Source organism: Lonchura striata, chromosome 1 (assembly GCF_050655825.1).
Source record: "Lonchura striata isolate lonStrDom1 chromosome 1, ASM5065582v1, whole genome shotgun sequence".
In the NCBI taxonomy this organism is placed as follows: domain Eukaryota; kingdom Metazoa; phylum Chordata; class Aves; order Passeriformes; family Estrildidae; genus Lonchura; species Lonchura striata.
Genome location: NC_140703.1, coordinates 11413216 through 11435839, shown reverse-complemented (window position 1 = coordinate 11435839; position 22624 = coordinate 11413216). Strand labels below are relative to the sequence as shown.

The following is a 22624-nucleotide window of genomic DNA, read 5'->3' as shown; positions in this document are numbered from 1 at the left end:
CAGAGAGGTTATTCCCCTCCCCCCCCAACCCCCACCCAATCAGTGGGACAGTTTAGCTAGATCGTCCTCCCTCCCTAAAATCTTCCCTCCCTCTTACCTGCCCTCACCTACAATTTGGAGAGGGTGGGAAAATGGAATTTTCATCCATGCAATGATCTAAATTGCATAAAATTAGACTGTGTTGAAACCAGTCATTTCACTTCAAATGTTGCAATTCTTTTTATTTAAAACCTAAATGAAATACTAGAGGAATACAAAATACTTTACATATCCTCACTGTCTGTTTTTAACTCTTCTCTGAGTCTTATATTGATTGTAAATTGAATTTTTAAATTTTTTTATAAAATGGAAAAGAAAGCTCTTTCATCATTTTACCGCTATCATTAAAAATAAAGTGTGCAAGCAACCTCTCTAAATACTTCTTTGTATTTTCAGCCCCATTTCAGGTCTGTTCAACTATTGCAGAATCAGACTGACTCCTCTCTTTGACTTCCAACATCCTAAGTGATCCCTCAGTCTTTCTCAAGGAAACTCTCTAGCACTGGGGATGCCCCCTAATTTTGATTTACTTCTTGCAACAGCTGCAGGAATCCAGGGACTTAAAGTGCAGCCCTGTTCCCTAAACTCTGTAATGATTGCTTGTATCATTTGATTTAGCCCAGTGAATGGCCCAAAGAAGATTAAAATGCTTCCTTCTGCCAAGCTGAGATATACTGCTTTGCTGAAATATGTCCCTGACCTCTTGTGCTGATCTGTCATATGGAGGCTAACAGACCTTCTAAGTGTTATCCTACCTAGTGGGACTGCAAAGGCTGTGCTTTATATGTTCCAAGTGGCTTGGTGTGCCCTTTTTTTTCCTTTCCTCTTCCTTTTAATCTCAGTTAAACACCTTCTCCTGAGGGTAATGCCACATCTCTCTGTTCAAATCCCAGCATATATGGCTTCATCTTTTCTCACTGAATGGAGCTGGCACTAAGCATTCCTGCAGGAGTGATTCACACCCCTGCCTTCAGCCAGGTGATGTCCTCGACTTAGAAATGTCCTACTGCTACCCAAGGGGAGGTGGGACCTTCCTGCAAGCCAAATTCTCCTTCTGGGCTAGTTCCAGAGAGCTTCAGGAGCAAAACACTGCCCCAAGGGTTTAAAATGCACCTAGATATGTCCATATATTCATTTAAACCAGGTTGAATACTTGCTGTTTCCAGTCTTGTACTACTCAAATGTCCTGGGGGTGTGTGTCTCATTCCCAGAGTAACACAACTTTGCAATGAGTACCTTAAAGATTGTATTAAGTCCTGTGATTACCTGAGAAAAAATTTGGTCACTGGGTGATCTATGTGAATGCACCACAGTGAAAGTGTGCTGCCCTAATTTGCAGGGCAAATGTTAAGCTACTGTAGGAAAAAAACAAATATTTTCTAATTCTGTAAAACTTAGCCTTTATTCTAAGAAGGAACCAAGGTAGTGCAGCAAAGTAAATGGTTGAAGGTCATTGAATGAATGATAAATATCATATAGAGAACAGCATAACCCCCTAATGGAACTGGAGCAGTGCTTATCTATGCACACTGCAATGGTGATGTTTATTTTTGGGATAAAAACTAAATTACTTGTATATCCTCTTGGCTATCCCTGCCTTCATAGCCTCACATATTTCTCATGGCTTTCATTGCACAGAAGAACAATGCTGAGAGATAAGAGTACATAAATCTTATTTAGGCCACTAGAAAGTATTTACATACTTTTTTTTTTCCTGATGTTCTATGTGTTGAGATAATGTAAAGCAGAAATGCAAATAATTTCACAATTTATTAATTTTTGAAGAAAAACAACCAAGCAACAAACAAAACCAGAACAAAACACAGTAAGTAGCAATATAAAAGCCAAGGCTCAGTCCTGCCTTGGCAGCAGTCAGTTAGTGTTTCAGTCTCAGATATTCCAGTGCAGCCAGGGGTAATATTTGCTAAGAAGTCAGTCAGATGTCAGCTTCAGCTTCTTAAAATTGCTCTATGTGCTGCTGAGAATGATGGCAAAGTCCTATTCTCTGTTTCATTATTTACAATTCACAAATATTTCTGCTGTTTTAATGATCTGTCTGCTATATAATATTTGTGTTGCCATTTTCTGGAATTCAAATTTTTGAATGGTACATCAATTACTTAAATGCTAATTTCAGGAGATTGGGAGGGGCAGAGGTGGTGATTGATGGAGGGAGTCACTTGTGTTTCTCTTAACAAAGTAACAATGCCTGATACTTGTTATTCTCCTGTTTCTTATTGCTGCTTTGCAATATGTTCTTAGGAGCAGACGGTATTTACTGTAGAAACTTAAATGTCTTTATTGACAAATAGCAGGAGACAGACCCTCAGGAAGAGTGACTTCATTAGCATGCAGCTTATACTATTTTTCAAGAATATGTTTGAGCCTTTACACTTTTTTTGAACACTAAAATGCTGATAGTAAATGACAGTGGGAATAAGTGCAGCTGGCAGGATAAAACCAATGGTTTAAAAAGCCTCAATCTGTTTTCCTGATCTGTTTTCACCATGTGTGATACTGTCTTAAAAGCTATACATTTTTAAAATGATGGATGCAGTATTTATAGTTGTGATTTTTGTATTTCCTTTTGCCAAGGAAGGGCAAGGAACTTAATTTTATATCACACAATTTACAAGCAAGGTATCACAATGTTTGTTATTTTTTCTGAAGATCTGCTACTGTGGGTGAGGACAGAAGCCATAGGAACGTGACTATAATAGTAACTGCTTCATTTTAAATCCTCAGCTTCTTTTTTAAGACCCTCATTTTGTGTAGACATTTTATTGACACAAAATGTCAGAAGGAAAAGAGAATGTAAAGAGTGCCTGAGGGGCTTTCTTCCACCTGTGTGAGCAGATACCACCCCTGTGCTCAGCAAGGAGCAGGAATTCCTTCCTCCTCTTTCCATGGGAGGATTCCCACTGGCCACTGACAGCAGAGGAGTTCCCAGGGGAGCCCTGCACAGCTCCTCTGTGGCATATTCTGCTTTTCCAGGTGGAATTCACCCCCTGCCCCTGAGTGCTGATGAGGTTACAGCAGAGGGGCTGGGTTCACAGGCCATGGCCAGCTTTGTAGCACTGCATTCACCTATCTAGGACAGCATTTATTTTTCCTCTTCACTTCATATTCTTGAGGACCTCCTGGCCTCTGTCTCCCCTGTCAAGGAGAGCTGATGAATAAGGACAGGTTGCTGTTAGGGCTCTTTCTGCCTGTGTAAAATCACACTGAAAAAATGAAAAAAACTGGTTTTCATTAGGAACTAATAATCTTCCATTAATGGGACCTGTAGGCTACTTTCTGTGAGCAGTTACTCAAACATCTTTCAGACCAGTTCCTCTCATTGACAGCCAAATGAAATCAAAGTTCTGCTTGCAGTTTCTTCCCATGGATTTGTAGTAAATGAGAGAAGATATCACCCCAGCACATGGAAACAAATCACCTTGTCTCTCCTTACTAGTTCCCAAACTAGTTTACTTCATTCTGGGAGCTGCTTAATCTCACTCCTTCTTTCCTTATGTTCTCAGAGCTGCCTGCCTTCCTCTCCTGCATCTGTAATTCTCCTAAATGCATTACAAGAATAGCCATTTATGGCAAAATTGACATCTAATCCCCATGCTAATCCAAGAATTAAACCATGCAAAGAGATGAAAACCAGGTAACGTTGTAATTTTGGAACACCATTACATATTTATTTCTAAAAGACATGTATGATATATGTTTTGTGCTTATCTACACATGGGGGGAAAGGATTTTAGAATACATGATCATGTAGTGACTTTGTTCAGTGACTCATCTTGAAAAGATGATCATAAAAAGATGATCAGAAAGACGCAAGACTGCTGTTTCAAAACTGAAGTAAAGTAGTAAAAAAAAGACAGTAACCTATTTACTTATTTTTTATTTGTAGGTTATGAGATAAAATGTTTTCATATATAGTGATATATCACAAGAGGTTTGACATACTGCCTGTTAAAAATGACAGATTGGCCACCGAGCTTTGGGCTATCTATTAAATCTGTGGGAATTGTGCCATTAATGCTAATATCAAAGTTGACAATTCTGAAAGCAAGTTACATGATATTTTAGCATAATTTATTAAAATTATGGTAAACTGTATAACAAGACCTGTAAGTATGACTACAGTAAAAAAATAAAATCGAGGCTGCTTGGCATGTAACCTTAGTATGGAATTAAATAGATGGCATTAAAGTCTGTAGCATCTATATATTTATCTTTTCCTTTTTTTTTTTTTTTTTTAATATATAATCCTGGGAGAAATCAGTGAATTGTGAGAATGTTTCAGTTCAAATACAGGTTTATAGTTAAAAGAGAAGTGATGCTTACAGTGATGGTTTAGTCACTGATATTTTATCAATATGAAATATTAAAGTTGGGACACAGTCACTTATTGATGTAACAGTAAGATGTATCAGTTGTATTAATATATTTAGCTTCACATTTACTCTTATTGATGTTATGTCAGCATAATGTAATAACAGAAAAAGTAATTGTGTCTTAATTTTCAGAGGACAGTCATTCTGTTCAATCCTGAACTGGTACCTGGGCTTTGAAATGGTTTTATAATTTTATACAGAATTTAACATTGTGACCATTTGGGAGAAATACAAAACTGTACTGAAATTTCCCTCTTTTTATGTGCAGATAAACTCCCTTGGTTTGGATACTGGTTTTGGCACATAGTTTGTCCACTTCCATGTGACCACACCTTACTTAGATAATAACAAAAATCTGACCCAAAACAGTGCTTCTTCAAGAACTTATGGAAAAATTATAACATAAATTTGTGTCTGGTTTCAAATGAATGTGTTTTTTTCCCACTTCTCTGCTAATGGCTAAGTAAGTTCCTTTACTTTCTGTTCTACTTTAATTCAGCCTACTGGTTGTCCAGTAATTCACGTTTTTGCCTTTAGAGTCTCTGATTCAACAAACAAACAAACAAACAAACCCCAAGTAATCAAGGTCTTTACTGCAATGTCACTTTCTGACTGTGTATACATTTGTATCAGCCAGGTACAAATGGTATTTCTTACACATTTGGGCTCTCACAGGGCAGGCAGGTAGATGACAGAATTCCTCCTGACAGACCAGAGCAAACTGATACAATATAAATGAGTTCATTTAGAATTCACCATCCTCTTCTGTTACTGATTTGTGATGTTCCATCTGCTAATAATGTATTCGTTTACTGCAAGTTTTCCATTCCTCTTTAGCCTATTAGTGGGTTTTGAGAATTTTTGGCATGTGGTCAGTTATTCCAGAGGTCTCATGGCAACAGCTGGAACCCGGGAAAATCTGTGCAACCTAAAGATGATTTCCAGACATTTTGTTTCTGTCTCATATATTGAAGTGGAAAAAATATTTGTGGTCAGTCATGAGAATATTTTCGACATCCACTACTTTGTGAGTATGCAAGGACACAATAATCTGGATAATGATGAATACCAAGTGTTTTTCAAAGACTGGCACTCTGCCTCATCAACTCATCTGCCAAGATCAGACTTTTTAATATCAAGAAAAGAACAGTCTATTTATAGAGTACAGAAATCTTGGGCTTTCTGAGAGCAAATCTTGCCATTTTAAGATGAATGATCACAAATTAACAGGGAGCACTGCAGACACAGAATTCTTATGGGTACATTACATATTTTATACTCATGGAATTTGATGTAGCTACTCAAATCAGTGCAAATAAGAAGACCCTTTGTGTTGGGAGTTTTACTTTGTCCATAGGACATGAATCCCACATTTTTTCTTTCACTTTTTGACTAAGAGTCTGAACTTCCTACATTCAGTGATCAGTGCAGCCCAGATTACAATGCTATCCAAAAGTCTGTCTTTTCGAAACAGTAAACCATATCTTATTAATCTCTGTTTAAATTGAATTGACTCATGATCACCACATTCAAGAGGTTATTTTCTGCAATCAGCTTTCGTTTTCTATCCTTGCTACTTACCAAAAACTCATCTAAAAATAGCACAGAATCATATCTTGCTGACTCAGGAGGTATTTGGTGGTCTGTTTACTACTGCATCCTGAAATAACTGCACTTTATAATTGTGCTTAGCATTAATTAGTCAGTCTTTACTACTTGCTCCATTTCTGTTACTTCCACATTTTATTTTCTAGTGCATATAAGCTTTGACAATTGTGTTATAATTAAGCTAGTCAGGATTAAATTTTGTATTTTTTCTTTAAAAATATGTGTAAAACCAAGGTTTGATGGCTGATGCTTATTAGTGACTGTAATTTCTGGGTGGTTTTAACCTTTCTTTCCTTGGCCAACTTTGGAGACTCAGAACTTTCTCTCTAGAAGTCGAGACTTGGTGCTGTACTGTCCAGAAATTAAAATAATGAAAAAGGTATCCTCAGAAACAGTCAAACCCAGAAAAAAGACAACGCTTGCTGATGCTAACCAATTAAAACCAAATCCTAGAGAGTTTGATTATAGTTCTGTTTCTTTAATATCTGCTTTTCCATCTTATAATGGTATTTCATTTTTCTGTTTCATTTACAAAGAACATAAAGAGCTCAGATGTTTCCCACTGTCCAACCAAGTTCTGTCCTCCAACTCAGTGATAGTGACTCATCGTCTTTGCTCAATATCTATTTACCTGTCATTTTTCTTTTCTGTACTAAAGCCAGATGGAGATTTACCTGACTTTTTTTCCTGACCTTCTCCCTACTATTTTGTTTCTTTTATGTCATTTAAGCCTCATTAAATGATATTTAGATGGCTAATTTCTTTTTTTATTTGTCACTCGGCATTTGTACCAAGGTGTGTTTGTTGGCATTTCAGATGGAGACCTGGGCTCCTGGGACACGCATTTTTTAATGAGCAGCCTGTGTGATTAGATGGTAAACACATAGAGAAAATCAATCACTTAAATGCATTTAGAGCTCAGTGTTATTAGGAGCATTTTTTATTTGCTCCAGGCACATTCATTTTTTATTTCTGGTTCCAACTGATTCCAACCAGTTCAATCCAGGCCAGATAAAACCAGTTTGAACAGGATGGAACTGGATCAGACAGGATATAACCAGATTCCACCAGTTCAAACCTGATCCAACAGGTTCAAACTTGATCCATCCAGTTCCAAACTTATTAAAACTGAATCCAATCACAACCAAACCAGATTAAATCGATCAAACCATTTCCAACCAGTTCAATCTGAATTTGAATAGTTCATCTGGTTCAAACTGGATACAACTGGTTTAAAGGCTGAAATCTTGATTTTTAGAGCCCAAATTGGGGGAGTAGGAGGGAAATGGGGTGAATTTGAGGGGACTGGGGCAAATTGTAATGTCTGTAGAGTATTTGTGTGGCTTTCATGGGGTTTTGAGATATTGGGGGACACTTGGGGAGTTGGTTGAAATTTTCATGATTTAGAGTTATTACATGTAGATTTTTTTATAAATTTGGGGGCATCTTATGTGAACTTGGGGAGAATTTTGGGGAATTTTCACCTATTCTGAATTAATTTTGGGATATTTTTTTCAGACCTAGGTAAATTTTGCATTACTTTTGTTGATTTGGTGGATTTGGTGGTATTTCGAGTGGATTTTGATGGAATTCAGGCTTTTGTAGGATTTTTGAATGAATTTGGGATTTTTTAATGTGAATTTGGGGATATTTATGTAAGACTTGAGGGTATTTGTGTGGTTCTTCGAGTACTTTGTGTACATTTGGGGTGATTTAGGGGCATTGTGGTGGAAATTTGATGGGATTTTGAGTGGAATTTTGAGGAATTTTATGGGATTCTTGGGATACTATTGTGAGAGTTTATGTGAGTTCACATAGATGTTCAGATATTTTGGAGGTATTTTTTGTCTATGCGAGGGTATTTTGGTAGGAATTTAGGGTATTTTGATGGAATTTTGTTATGTTTAGAAGAAATGTTAGGGAATTTGGAGATATTTTAGGACATTTTGGTGTGGATTTGCATGGATTTGGTGGAATTTGTGCTGATTTTTGTGCTATTTTGATGGGATTTTGAGGACTTTTTGGCTATTTTCGTGGGAATTTGGAACCCTTCTGATGGAATTTTGGGCTATTTTGATGGCATTTCCTAGAATTTTGTGAATTTTGAGCCCCCACTTATGCATATGTGGCCAATACCATTGTAGCTGCTCCTCTGATTTTTCTCTTTACTGCCGATTTACAACAGAAAAGGATAAAGCTGCAATTAGAAAGTGGAGCAAGGTCTGCTCTTCTTAGATTGAGTTGGGTCTTTCAGAAGAGGTTCCCCCATTCTGTTGGAACTGAGGAGCAGCAAATCCCTGTAGTGGTCCCTGTTCAACACCAGGCTGAGGATAGAAACACAAGGAATGCCAAGGGATGGTTTTAGTCCCAGGGCTCTCAGCCACAGATTCCTGGTTTATCCATTCTCCTGACAGAGTTACAGTTCCTGGGTTGTGCCCAGTGGGAGGAAATTTAGTAAAATCCAAATCCTTTTTAGTAGAAGGATCACCCCGATAGAGCTGAAGAGTTGGCTCTCCAGCCACTGAGCATGGGCTGTTCTGAGATGTACCCCACATTGGGAAGAGAGAATAGGTTTGGAAATGTGGGAAGAGCAAACCTGCCTTTACAGATCACATCACAGGGTAGACAGCAGGCCATGCTGGAAAGCTGAGCTGACCTTTTCAAACATGATTTTTTTCCTTTCCAATCCCAGCTACAGCCAGAGAGGGACATTCATCATCATTTATCATCAATACTGCAGGAGGGGAAGCAGAAGGCACTCCTGGACCCATCTCCACTTCCATTTGTCAAGACAGAAATAATAAGAAAGCAGTTTGCCATAAAAATCCAGCCTCTTCCTAAAAGTGTGCATCACTGGCAGTGACTTTATAGCTGCTGGATCAAAGGCAAGAGAGCATGGCTGCTTCTTTCCTGAGCTTCCTGAGAAAATGTCAGCTAAATCTATGGATGGGACATGCCACAGGGCATATCCTCACCCTGCAGCACAGAGCCACCATGGCACCTGTGGAGAGGGACCCCCAGCATCCTCACTGGGGGCTGCTGGAGAACGCAGCAATGAGCATCTGTTCCCCGGGATAGGGGAGGTTAATTACTGTGATCAAAAATATCCAGAGGGGAAAACGTTACACCAGATATTACCAATTAACCCATGAATCTAAACATGACAATTGCTGCAATTAATACAATCCTACACTCCCACTAATTAGCAGTTTGTGGGAGGAGGCTGGGAGGGAGGGAGGGAGGTGGGAGCTTGCAGTCCTGCTGGAGCAGCAGATCCCAGGCCCAGCTGGGGTTGCTAGGGGGTCCCAGTTGGAGTTGAGCCAACATTAAAGTGTCAGAGGCCACCAGAGGGTTGAGGGGGTCTCTTGCATTCAAACCTTGTGTTCAGGTCCTTCCACAAAAGTTGTTAAATCTTCAGCAAACCAGACCTGCTCACGGTGGCACCGTGGTGTGTCCCCAGCTGGGTGTGAACAAACTGCTCTGCAGCACTGTCACCACACAGGATTGAGACTGGGAGAGGAGCTGATCCCATCCCCAGCCTCATCCCCCCTCAGGGGGTTGCACACCCCACCACGACCATGCCAAGGGTGTTGGGGGAAGATATAAAGAGAAAAATGACTGAGGAATTTCACTCACAAAGGTTTGTTGGTAGTTGTAGCTGAGCTTGGTCAAAGCATTATAATCAGATGTAATATGTGAGCAGTGTATCCAGACAGAACATTCAAACAACAAGGCTGAATATTTACTTGCTGCTTAGTGTTAAGGATAAATGAGTTCTCTGCTGTCAGCCTGCCTTGTGTCGTGGAATCAAATCAGTGCCCAGGACTCCCAGCATGCCTAAATACAGAATGATTTTCAAACACTCTCACACACACAGATTTTATTCTTTACTTTTCTGCTTCTATTGATTAGCTTATTAGTCTGGGACAGGAGATTCCGTACCAGTAATAGGACAGCCTAGTAAAAATGGGTTTAATCCATAAACAGACCTTTGTCCTGGAGCTCCTGATTTAAAGATGTGTATATGTATATATAGTCTTACTGTAGGTTAGCAAGGCTTACGTGACTTCATTTTATAATGTTCATATATCTGTAAATATGAATATATTAAAAATATAACTATGTAAAACCTTTTCTCCTCTGATTTCCTTCTACAACAGGGTGACCCTCTTAATGGAGGATGGAAAAGCTGTGGATATTGTCTACCTGGACCTTAGTGAAGCCTTTGACATTGTTTCCCACAGATTTTTCCTGTTCGCTGATCTATGCAGAACTTTATCATAGCTTTTTGTTTTGGGAGATGACACCATACTTTTAGTCCTAGGAAATTAGACCCAGAATCTTCCACAAGCTATCATGGATAAAAAACCCCAAACAAACCAGCCAACAAACAAACAAAAACCTTCAAAAAACATCATAGAGATATAGACTGAAAATCAGATTTTTTTTCCCATATAAACCTGTTTGCTTCCTTCACCTTAAATTCTGGAGCATCTTTCCAAAACAAATTTTTGAACCCATATGTTCTGATAAAGACTGTCACACCAGCTCAACTGTCTTATCAGACACCAGATTCTACACTGGAAGTGTGAATGCCCCACTGAAAAGAAAAAAAACTGACAGATTGGGAAGATTCAGAAATAAAATAAGAAGACACAGGAAGGTGAGCTTCTTAAATTTTATTACTCACAAACTACTTCTTTTCTTGCTTGCAGATTTAAAGACAAATGACTGAGCTGTCACAGTGGCACAGAGGAGACATAATGAACCATGAATTGTGCTGTCTGACTTAGTCTCAGCTCTCCAGTGCTTCCAAGAAACCAAAGCTTTTGTTCTTTTGGTTTTGATTTAACTCAGAAAATGTGACTTCACTTTCATTTGTACTGAAAAGAACTAAGGGACAGTGCACTTCTATGTTCTAAAACTTCAAAATATGCTTATGAAATGAGACTTGCTTACGGTATTTTTTTAAACACAAGAATATTTTAAGTTATGTTAGATTGGATTTGGAGTTATGTCTTTTATACCTCTCTTAGGACAGGTTGATTTAAATTAATGAATTATAATGTTATCAGTTAAAATATATGAACAAGATCTTACTAGAATACATAGAAATCTCAGAGGGATGAATTATGCATATTTTATTGATTCTTTTACTCTTTATTATTTGTATATTTTGCTATTTATATTCTTTTAATCTTTGTTATTTCTGAAAGCATAAATGTCTAACCATTTAAAAATAAAGTACAAATATGAGATAACAGCACTGAAGGAAAGGACATATACATGGAACTTAGTCCTTAGCTACAAAGGTAAAATTCAGCATGGGTCATCTTGCTAGTCATGCTCTGTCAAAAAATTGTTTTGCCACTAAATAGTGTCTTAGGTCCCCAATTTCTTCTTACAAGTGATCATTGCTGTGATAATACACAAATAAATAGCCTGTTTTTTGCTGAAATTATGGAAGGCTCCGCAAAAATCTCCACAGGAAGAAGTTTATTTAGTGACCACTTTAAAGTGGCCACGTTCATTACAGTTGGATTTTGTGTAACTTTTGGTCATGAGAATTGTTGGTTTGGCAGAGGAATTCTCTGAGTCCTTGTGGAAGTTAGTTCCTTCTGTTCTTTTGCAGATCTCCCTCATTTGCAAATACACTCAAGATACAACGTGGGTTCAAGGACTGTTCATTCATTAACCTCTGTTTAGAGTTCCAGGAGATAAATTCATGTGGATTCTTCTGGAGCTGATTACAGATTTCTGTTGATGCTTTTGTTTACAATAATTTTGAGGCTATAAGGGAAATAATTACTGTATTGTAGTTTAAAAAAATAACAAATGAAAAAGAAAACCACCAACTTTTGAGAGTTTTGTAAAATAAGCTCCATTTCCTGTGGGTTTCCAGGTTGGAGATTCATCTAAACTGTATGTGTTGATATATAATACACTGTTCCCACTACAGAAAATAAGCAGAAAAATATTATTGCTTTTGTTTTTATAAACCTTCTTTTTGTTTTTTCCAGTAACAGTTTGCAATTTTGGCGCTTGCACAATTTAATTCCATTCTTCAATGCTTAACATTTTATCCCCTTAGTATTTTCAGCTACTCCTGATTTTGTATAAGCACAACATAATTCCGTGTATTTATACAGAAAAGAAATAATAGCATTTTATCCTACATGAAAGGTAAGGAAAACACAAAGCAACAATAGCTGAGGATGCGTGTTCTTTCAACACATTCTTTGTTGCAACTTCATTAAATGCAGTCAAGTATCAAAAGGAAAATACCATGAACTTTTTATCAAGAGCTTTAACAAAATCCTCAGAAGAAATGAAACAACAAATGATGAAACTGAAATCCAATAAGTGAGCAGTTGACTTATGAATTAGTTATTCCAAGATGAAAAGCTAAACATATTAAGTAAAACCATGCTGGTCAGGAATATAAAATACCAGAAGGAATCTTAGACACCCAACAGTTCAGAGTGTGAGCCATAAATCTTTATAAGTCCTTATATTTGCACTTCATGATGGACAAACTCTAGGCCCAGAGCCTGATCCCTTTTTTCTGTGTGTTCTTGGGAAATGAGGTTACTAGGATTTTTGGTGAAATTCACAGTGGTTTCTTAAGGACCCTCTTTGCCACTGAGATGGCCATTCCACTCCCAGCTCATGCACTCATGCACTTTTCCATGGATTCTCCCAGCCTCCCACATCTGTCCTGTTGCTTTTAGGGCCAGCACCTTGCCCACTTGCAGAAAAGCATGATGCAGCACATTAAGAAAGAGTGGAAGGCAAAGCTTTTTCTATTTTATAATGCACGTTTCACCTGCTGCTCTCTCTAGTAGTTTGCTGGCACTTTTTTGTGTTAGTTGTAAGTTTAAGTTCAAAACTGAGCCTTAGGTAATTCCAAAAATATGGCTGATTTCCCTTCCATGACCAGTCAAGAACAAAGATGTGGAAGATTAATACAAATATAGAAGGAGTGGGGAAAGAGAAAGAGGAAATCCAAGGTTTGTACAGTCAAGGGAAGATGCGTTACATCCACTGAAACTGCTGCTTCAGTAAACACTCTGCTCTGCCCTGGGGTTCAATATGAGAATGAGGTTTAAAATTTAGGATCTGTTAAAGCATTTTAAAGCAAATGAACGAGTGAGATCAAATTTATAACCCATCCTTTCCACTGGAATAAGTTTATGCATTTTTGATTTCTTGCAGCTGAAGAAGTCCTAAGGGTAAAAATTTAAGCTTCAGAAATATGCAGGGTTTAATAGTTGCAATAATAGGCCTTTTTCCTGAAGGATCTGAAATAGAAGCATTTAACTTACTAGAAAGTAATTGCAACCTTCAATTATGTAACAAACACCCTTTTTATTTAGCTCATGCAGTATTTTTCTTGACTTTTTCAGTATTAATAGCTACACAGTGGAAAGGATTTGTAGGAAATGCAGCTTGTTTTTGAAAACTTGAAGAATAGCAAACAATCTATTATTAGAGAAAATTCTCCTGTGCTGAAAACTTAGGAAAAATATCAAACTATTTACTAGCAGAAAGTGTTTCCTTTTTGCAAGACTTTTAGCTTTCTCTTAGAAGATCAGGCTTCTTCTCTACTAAATACTTTTGCTTTCTTTAAGGAGGATGGAAAATTTTATTATATGTTTGCTGTCTCCTTCTCTTCTGTTTGCAATAAAGCTTCACTAATGAGCAGCAGTGTTCTCCAGCCAGACCTGCTAACGAGTCTTCCAATGTGTAGTGGCTGAAAGTCCCTCCTTCAGAAGCACAGCCCATAAAGTGCTACCTGCAGCACCACTATACCCAAAGGGAAGGTAAATAAAGGTCTGGGTTTTCTCTCAAACCACGAAACCTAGCAGAGCTTGATTGATGCATGTGGTAAAACTGAGTCTGAAACTAAGGGGATGGCTGGTGTCAAGACTAAAGCAGAAGTGTGGCTTTATGAATTGAAGGTATTACTCCCAGCTACCACGACTTTTGTTGCATAGTAGTTGGCATGCAACAAAATGGGAAAGGATAATTGGGGTTATATGTTTAGTCTCTGCACCTGTACTAGTTTAATCTTCTCATACCTTTATTTTCAGTGCAAAATTATCTACTTCTGATTTTAAAAAGTATTATCACCTTTTCTCTGTAGCCTGGCAAAAATATTTGGGCTTAATTATGATCTAGGGAATTTGAACAAACAGAAAACCTGGCTATTTTTATTTTTGTTTATGGCCCTATAGGCTGTATATGCAGTGAATAAATCAAAAGCTCTGCAACTAAACTATAAATTTTAAAGCGAGATTTAGTTATCTTTTATGCTATTTAAAAAAAAAATGTCATGCTACTTAATTGGTTGGTTCTGTATGTCCTATGGTTCTTAAAAAAGGAGATTATTCAGATTGTTTCCTGTGTTAAATATGTCCTTAACTGGTTGCTATGACAATTGTCTTCCATTTTCTTCCTTCCTTGTAGGTTTATCTCTTTTGGATTCTGTAGAGGGAGCTTGCCAAGGTAACAATTAAGAAGTTTCTCCCTATTTTTTCCCTACTTCAAGGACTTTATATTTTGAAAAATAAAACGAAAAGTTGTATTCAAAGCCTTACATTTCCTTACAATGTGTCTATTCTGATCCTGCCTTTTCAGTTTTAATGAAACATACAGGATTTTACTTTTTACAATGACATGTGCAATAATTATTCACATAAGAGAAACTAAATGTTTTTGTTGTCATCAATTAAACCTCTAATGATTGTAAAATTATTTTTATAAGAATTTACTATAGAATATACCACATATACAGAGGCCACAGTGCCTGTGCAGAATGGTTTAAGTGACTATCTTATACAGCTGCCCAGCAGGATTTTCAGTGATGTGGTTATGCAGAGAATCTTGCAGAAATCTATTTTTGAAAAGTGTTTGACAAAAAGAACATTGTAGCTGGAAGGAAGAATAAAGCCTGGTTTTGCTAAGCCAGATTTACTTGTTTCTTGTTCTCAAATGTTGGAAGTGTGGATACATTAAAATTTAAAGTTTTAATTTGATTTCTCTGAAAGCTCTTGCAACAATTCACCTAAATAATTTTGTAGGCATCTTTTTTAAGCTTTTAAGAGAAGGGTAAAAGCAAGAAGAGGTTTAGGCTGTCCTTTCTTCTAAGTAGTGTCAGATTCACAGTTCTGAAGAATGATTAAAAAGAGGTTTTTAACAATTCCTTCACCCTTTCTGTTTATAAATCTCAGCTGTGTATTTGTGTCATTCTGCTATTCTTTTTACATTTCACATGGTCTTTTAAAGTCAGAATAAGCTAGCTGTTCTTTGTTCTGGAAATCTTCTTTACTGCTTTTCTTTGTGATCTTTACCTGACCATCCTTAGCATCTTCACCTTCAGACTCAACTTCTTCCTTCAGAGAGCTAAGAACTATTGAAAAAATAAGTAAACAAATGTCATTAAACATCCAATACAAATGAGTTGGGAAGTATGTCTTGTGCACTAAAATATTATTTATCTTACAAGTTTCACTTCATCTCTGGTTAATTTGCTATTTTTTTCTTGGATTCATTGTCCACATTTGCCTGAGAAATGTTTAGGATAAGGACATAAGAACAGTCTACTGTGTAATACTTCAGTTCAATGAGGTAACCTTTGACACTGGCCGTTATATGTGAATTGAAGGGTGTAGTAATTACATTATGTGCAGAATTTCTTCTCAAACTCTGAAAGTTTGTGGCTGAAGGACAACCTGTGTCAGAGGCTATTTGTATTCATACAAGGTGAGAGAATTTCCTTCTGTCAAGAATGTAACCTGTAGGAGGCATCTGAATTTTCAAAATTCACATCATCCTGTTTCAGTAAGTTCCACACCTTATCGGGGAGATGATTCTTTGTTTTGCATTTTGCACATAATACCTACTTTTCTAGTTCTTAGGTAGGAAAATATAATACTTTCTTCAGAATTCTATTAATGCCACCCATTATTTTTTTGATTGCATCTTCTATTATTTTTAATTTTTTAAACTCAGCACTCCTACATGATTGAATTCCTTTCACATCCCTTTTTGCTCCTGCCTGAATCTTTATCTCTTTAATGTTATTCTTTCCAGGCTACAGATGATCAGAACTTGACATAATTTCTAATAGTGTTTGTATTACAGATTTATACAGTTATGCTCTCTTTTCTATTTGTTTGGGGATTTTTTTCACACAGTGATAAGCATTCAGTTAAGAACTGCTGTGTCTCCAAGTTCTCATTCCCAAATAGTTATAGGCATCTTAGAACTGAACATTTCATATCTCAAGCTAGAGTTATTTTGGTGCAAGGCTTTGCATTTACCTGTTTTGAATTTCAACTGACATTATTATTAGCTACTTCCTCATTTGGTTCACTCAATCTTAATCTGTATGACCAGCCTAAGAATTTGGTATCATCAAAAATTTTGTCATGGCCTTTTCCCAGATCACTTATGAATATATTGGAAGGCAAAAGAATAGAACCCTTTGGACTTTCCCTTTGCTATGAAAACTTCCCATTTACTCTTACCTTTTTCCTTTCTTTTGAACAATTATTTACCTATGGAAAAGGCTTTTCTCCTATTTCATGATTGCATGTTTTCCTTTAGAGCCAATGGTGAGAGCTTTTCTTGGAGCCATGAAGAATAGCATTAACAAGACCTTTTTTCCCCATATGCTTTTCACTCCTTCAGAAATCCAACAGTCTGTAAGTCTGGACTTCCCCTTCAGAGGGTGTGTTGATTTTTTTTCCTGTTTGTGCAGCAGTCCATCTGTTCCTTGATAATGCTTCTACTCCTTTTCCTGGCAGGTTTATTATTTTGAAGTTTCATAGATGTCAGATCCTCAAATCCTTTGGATATTTGGCCACATCCCAGTAATCCAATGGGGATGCAAAGAAATTATACAATACTATTAGTAGCAAGGGTATTTTATTCTTAAAATTCCACCAAGAGTGCTGCCCAAGGTGCAGCTGAAGAACCTGACAATTTGCTGCTGATCATTTATTGTATTCACTCCACAACCTATTCTGTCTGCACTTTGATTTGATTCAGAGCTTCTGCTGAGAAAGATTAGAGTGAGATCCAAATTCTAAATTTATAATGAGAAACAAAATGCATAAAAACCCATTTAATCTTTCTGATCTTACTTTATATTTTCCCAGTTCTGGCCCTGAGATGCTTTGATATGTTTTAGGAAATCATATTTGTGCTTTGATATGTTTTAGGAAAGGATCTATTGTTTTTGTGATGATAGGAAGGAACCAATGATCTAGGTGCTCTTCAAGTAGCATAGGTTTAATATAACATCTCTTTCTCAATTCTTCATTATAAGGAGTCTTTTACTAGCAGTTTGTATGAATAAAAAATAAAAATATAGGGCTTGCAGATATTTGTGAGGTCATGCATGTTACTGCAAAAGAAAAAATGAATGCATCTCCATGTTCATATTCTAGTAGTAAATCTATTTGTGAATGGAGTGTCAGCAATGCTCAGGGTCTCTTTCTCAGATATGTTGGAGAAAGGTGCATCACACTCATTTTGAATTGCTATTGTTCTTCTCATTGTGTTTTAGTCCAGTCAGTTGTTCTCAGCCATTTGGTGAGCCCAAGGGAAACTTGGATTCCCTCCTCTCAGTGGAGAAGAATACACTGTTTATTTTCAGCATAGCTTGGCACACCTTTTGAGCTGCATGTTCTACAGGTCCTGAAACAGTGTCTTGCCAATTTTCCTATGACCTGCAGAGGCTCTCTGGATTTTACAATTTGCTCACCTGGTGGGTGATTCTTCTCCTACCTTCCCAGGCTGGGTGAACCCCTTGAAGGAGCTCCTGTTTGGCACCAGAGCAAAATAACACCCGTGAACCAATGAGTTGTGCAGATTTACATGAACACAGGTTGTTTTGCCATGCTGGAAACTACAACACAGATTCACAGAATCATGACTTAGGCTGGAAAAGACTTTTAAAGATTATCTAGTCCAACCCTGCTCTCTTGAGAGTTCAAGTTAAGGAAAAATAGATTTGATTCTTTTATTGATCCTTTAATATAAAAAAAATAATGCATTTGAGGAATACAGTTTCTTCCCTATATCATACAATTGTCCTGTTTTTCTGCTTCAAAGGAAGGCTAGATTTTCTCACAGCTGCTTCCTGTAATTGAAAGGCTCGGATTTTAGAGAACTGTTTTCTTTTTCCTTTGCTGTAGTTAAATTACTCTAATTGACACCTTTCAGAATATATTTCTCCTATTTGAGTGTCCTGTGGTAGTTCTTTGTTTCGTGTGTGAGCATTAGCCCAGATTTACTGTAGACATTTTAACAAAGAGTAGGCAGCTGTAGCTGTGCCTTTCTAATGTCAAACAATCTCTGTCAGCATGCCTGTTCTTCCTGTATAGATTATTTTAGTTTGTGTTTGGTTTTCTGTGGAGTCACAGGGGATATAACACTATCCCACCTGCAATGTCTAAACCCTTACATAGTTGAGTTTCTCAATGTGCCTGTAGAAAACCAAAACATGCAAATCCCATATTGGAAGGCTAGCAAAAATAAGGTTGGTTTCCACAGCACAGCTTTGAACAATCCTAAGTATTCCTGTCATGTTGCATTTTACATAACATTGCCATTATACACAGAATTCATTTAGACATCTCAGAGGTGAACATAATGGATGTCGTGATGAGGAATTAGAAACCATTAGGAATGCTTGCTGGCCCTAGTGAGATCAGAAATACAAAGAATCAATTAATAGCTCTGCCAGTCAGTCTATCGTGCAGATCTCAGTAAGGGAGATAAAGCATTTTTGTCCAGGTCACAATCACATCTCCTCTGGGACGGCCTGATAAAAATTCTGTTTACATGTTTCTTCTTAAATGAACTGTGTTTCACATGCTTGCTTTCTCATTACCTTACTAATTAAATTTTAAAAACCAAGTCTACTTAAAAAAAGCAAAACTACACACAACCCTCCCCCTCAAACCATCAAATTTTTCTCTAGAGAAGGTTTCCCCAGTCTGCACATGGCTTCTGGTGAGTTGGTGGGTTTTTGCTCTTGCTGAGGTTCAGGCTTCTCTTGAGACCTGAGGCCAAGTGGGAAGAAGGAGCAGGACTTCTGCTTTTCTACAATTTGCTCTGCTGAATCTGGAGTGCTCATTATTTGTGAACCACAGCTCTGTAAATAGAAATTATGCTTGCAGGAGAGGCAGCAGTTCCTGCCCTGCTCTGATGCAGGCAAGTGGGATCACAGAGCTGGGAGACAACTTCCTGCAGAGCCAAGTCAGCAGCCAGAAGGTATCAGGAGCCTGTTTTTCTGGGGAAAATAGGATTCTAGACCCTGCAGGGAACAGGACGTTTAGCTGAGTGCTGAGGTCAGCAGGAGCTGAGAAACAGAAGCAGGTACTTTTCAGAGAGATGAGAGGCTGCAATCACAGCTGACTCCCAGGAGAGGCCCTTCCAAAGCACCTGTATGATGGCACCTGCAGCACTATTCCCCAAATGAGTGGTGGCACTGCAAAGTAAAAAACTCCAGTTCACATCTTAGAAAAGGTAGTACTCACATAATGGCTTCCTAAAAACACCTTGTGCAAAACAAAAATCCTCAAAACCTGCATATTTATTCTGATCCATACACTGCTTCTGGTTTAAAATGAAAGACAAGTTAATGATAAACCATGAAAAAGAAGTTAAACGGTGTGAGAGATTTACATTTCCAAAGCAAATGGTGACTTTTTATACACATAGGAACCTCAAAGTATTCCGTACAGATTTTAAAAGGAGTTGGGTCTGTCTGTAGATATTGAAGTGGCTGTGCTATCCTCTCTCCCTTCCTCTGGCCACACATAAGTACTTCCACAGTTGAAAAGCATCTTGAAGTGTTATCCAGAAGCTTGACATCTGTGATGATCTCTGATTCAGGTAGCTTGACCTTCCAAATCAGGGTTTCTCAGCAGGCTGAGGTGGTTCTGCAAATCTTGCCGTGGTATTGAAAGCTGTAAGTAATAAAAGCTAAGTTGTGAAGCACAGACTGTTCAGGGGATGAACATTTTATATTTTTTTGTTTAATCTGATATGCTGGAGTTCAGAATTGTGCCCTTATAAATCATGCCAAGGCACCAGTTGTCCCAGCTGCTGGCAGGTGACACCTAATGCTGGTGCAGTGGTTAGGTTGGTCCCTTACTGATGCTGCAGGAAGTCTGCCCAGTGATGTTCACATCACTGGTAAGTAATTTTGTGCAATCAAATGTCATTTTGAAATTAAGTGGGAAGGTAAATTTAGCTTTAAGCTGAAAAAAAAATTTATTTCCTTGAATACATAGATTTTTTATTTAGAATGGGATTTTTTAAAAAAAAGTAGGTTAGTATGCTTCAAAAATATTGGTGTAGTTCCCTTACAGAACCTTTCATAGCAGTCTTTCTTAAGGAACTTTATCAATTTTTTCACGTTGGATGGAGATTTTTGTAGTTATCACTTAGAAGAATTCATAAACATTCATGGTAATCAATAGGAAAACTCATTTCAAGCCCCACTCTTTGGTAAAGGGTCACTTGTTAGTGTAGGAAAGTGTATTTTAATCTTGTTTGTTGCTTTCAAATAATTACCCTAGTAATATTTGAAGGTGACTTGCAAATCTATATAGCAGTGGATTTTGTATGTTCTTTTGGTGGTTAATCTTGAGGATCTATATCAAAGCATCAATAGGTATTCTTCAGCCTTTCACTGAAAACTTTTTCCTCCTTTTTACTGTAGGTATGAAAGACTGACCTAAATAATTCCTTCATGGGAGACTGTAGAATGTGGGACATGCAGTGCCCATTGCAGCATTTCTTAGGTATTCTGAATTGAATCAAATAAGCCTCAAAGACCAAAATAATCAGATATTCTCTCAGCCCAAATAATAAAATGAAAATGAACTCTAAAAACATAATCAAATGTCTTGCAAAAACCATTACAATAAGAGATGCTTTTGCTTTGAATGATATATTTCACTCCAAAATCCTTTCACTTAGAATATTCCACTGGTAAGTATCCTAGATTCCACCTTAAAACTTTCATTTTATCTTTCTCTATGTAGGTTACAGAGTGAACAGCACTTGGATCAGAAGTCTCACCGTGCGTATGAATCTGAGGGGGATATTTTCACTGCTCATACATGGGTTTTGAGGCACTGATTTAAAAAGGGATAGGATTTTTCCTGTGTCCTCTATGGGCAGGTACTATAATTGCCATGAATTTGGCCAGGTGTAGCTAAATAATGTTTCAGGCATGGAACTAAGAGCAAAGCTTTTTACACAATAATTTCCTGGGTGAGGTTCAACAAAATGAAAACTCATCAGAAACCCTGCTGGGATTCCATCAGCAAGCATTTATTTGCAGTTTCTGGTACACCTGCTTACACAGTAATAATACACCAGTGAGTTAAGTCTCTATGCCAATGCAAATTAGCTTTATTTTGAATCAAACTCTATATTTTAAAACATATGATGAAATTAAAAAAAAAACTCTTTTGCAATGCCACTAGATGCATGCAGGAGACTGATGGGACTCAAAAAAAATCCCCAAAACCTGCATATTTATTCTGGCCTTTTCTTTTGCTGCTGTTTTGAATGTTGATATATCCCATAAGAGTACCTAGTCTATTTATAGGATGTATCTGGAACATATGTTTTCCTCCTCTGCTATAACTAGATTTTCTTTAGCCAGAGCCTTGCCATCTGCGATATTTTTTTTCCAAGTTAGTGTTGTATTTCAGTCTGGGGACATATTGTTCAAAGTGGCCTTCTCTGTTTATTTAATACTATCTCTCCTTAACCTCAGATGGACTGTGATTTTCAAAAGAGCAGTATGTCCTGTGTGTGCTTGTGTGTCTGGTGATGCAGTTGTTAATCTAAAAAAGGATCCAACATTAACAATTAATTTCTCCACATCATGGACTGATTTCTGGTGTTTGAACCCTAACTACTTAAAACAATCAGAATAAAATAGGAGTTAATTAAAACATAATAAAAACTTGTTCTTTGTACTGGCATTATCATAGTAACACAGGAGAATCATTTGCCCAAATCTCACTGAAATACATCCTCCCTTACAGTCCTTTTAAAATTTCAACCTGTGCCAACAAGGACTCAGTGATCACAATGAGGTGGGGGATTTTGAACCTGAGTAGAATAGCAAGAATTCAGATGTCAAGATATGTAACAACAATAGAGATCTAAATTTTATCCTGTATTTCAGTCTTCAGCACCTTTCAAATTTATTCAAACATTCTTTTCCCTTAAGTGCTTTTCCTTTGTTTCCAGGAACTAAGCAGAGATCCACCCTGGATTCTGCCAGCACAGCTATTTCAGTCAGGAGTGTGAAGGCAAAGCTGTGGTGACAGAAGAGCAAGCAAGACACTTGTTCTGGCACAGAGGCCCCTGGCATCTTGTGTGAGCACACACGGAGGGTAACACATGCTCAGGAAGCATCAAGCTCGCCCAGAGCTCAGTCAGAGGGAGAAAAGCCCTTTTTGCAGAGGGAGGTGAGTGCTGGTGCATTGGCAGGACTCTGTCATGCATCCCCACAAGTCTGTGGGGTAAAATCACAGAGC

General features: G+C 37.6%; 2 long non-coding RNA genes across 5 annotated transcripts in view; one reads left to right on the top strand and one right to left on the bottom strand.

Moving 5' to 3' along the window:
• The window catches only part of LOC146768589 (uncharacterized), a 95150-nt gene that overhangs the window by 40642 nt on the left and 31884 nt on the right, over nt 1–22624 (top strand). For 2 of the 4 annotated variants that reach the window (XR_014957987.1, XR_014957985.1), the window contains exons 2-5: nt 3564–3694; nt 10202–10704; nt 13731–13864; nt 14511–22555. This is a non-coding gene — a long non-coding RNA (uncharacterized LOC146768589). The remainder of the gene's footprint in view (nt 1–3563; nt 3695–10201; nt 10705–13730; nt 13865–14510; nt 22556–22624) is intronic. The other 2 variants (XR_014957984.1, XR_014957988.1) reach the window with 2 other exon arrangements.
• Nucleotides 7661–22624, bottom strand: part of LOC146768587 (uncharacterized) — a 131312-nt gene continuing 116348 nt past the window's right edge. Inside the window, exon 4 of the long non-coding RNA XR_014957991.1 lies at nt 7661–20026. This is a non-coding gene — a long non-coding RNA (uncharacterized LOC146768587). The remainder of the gene's footprint in view (nt 20027–22624) is intronic.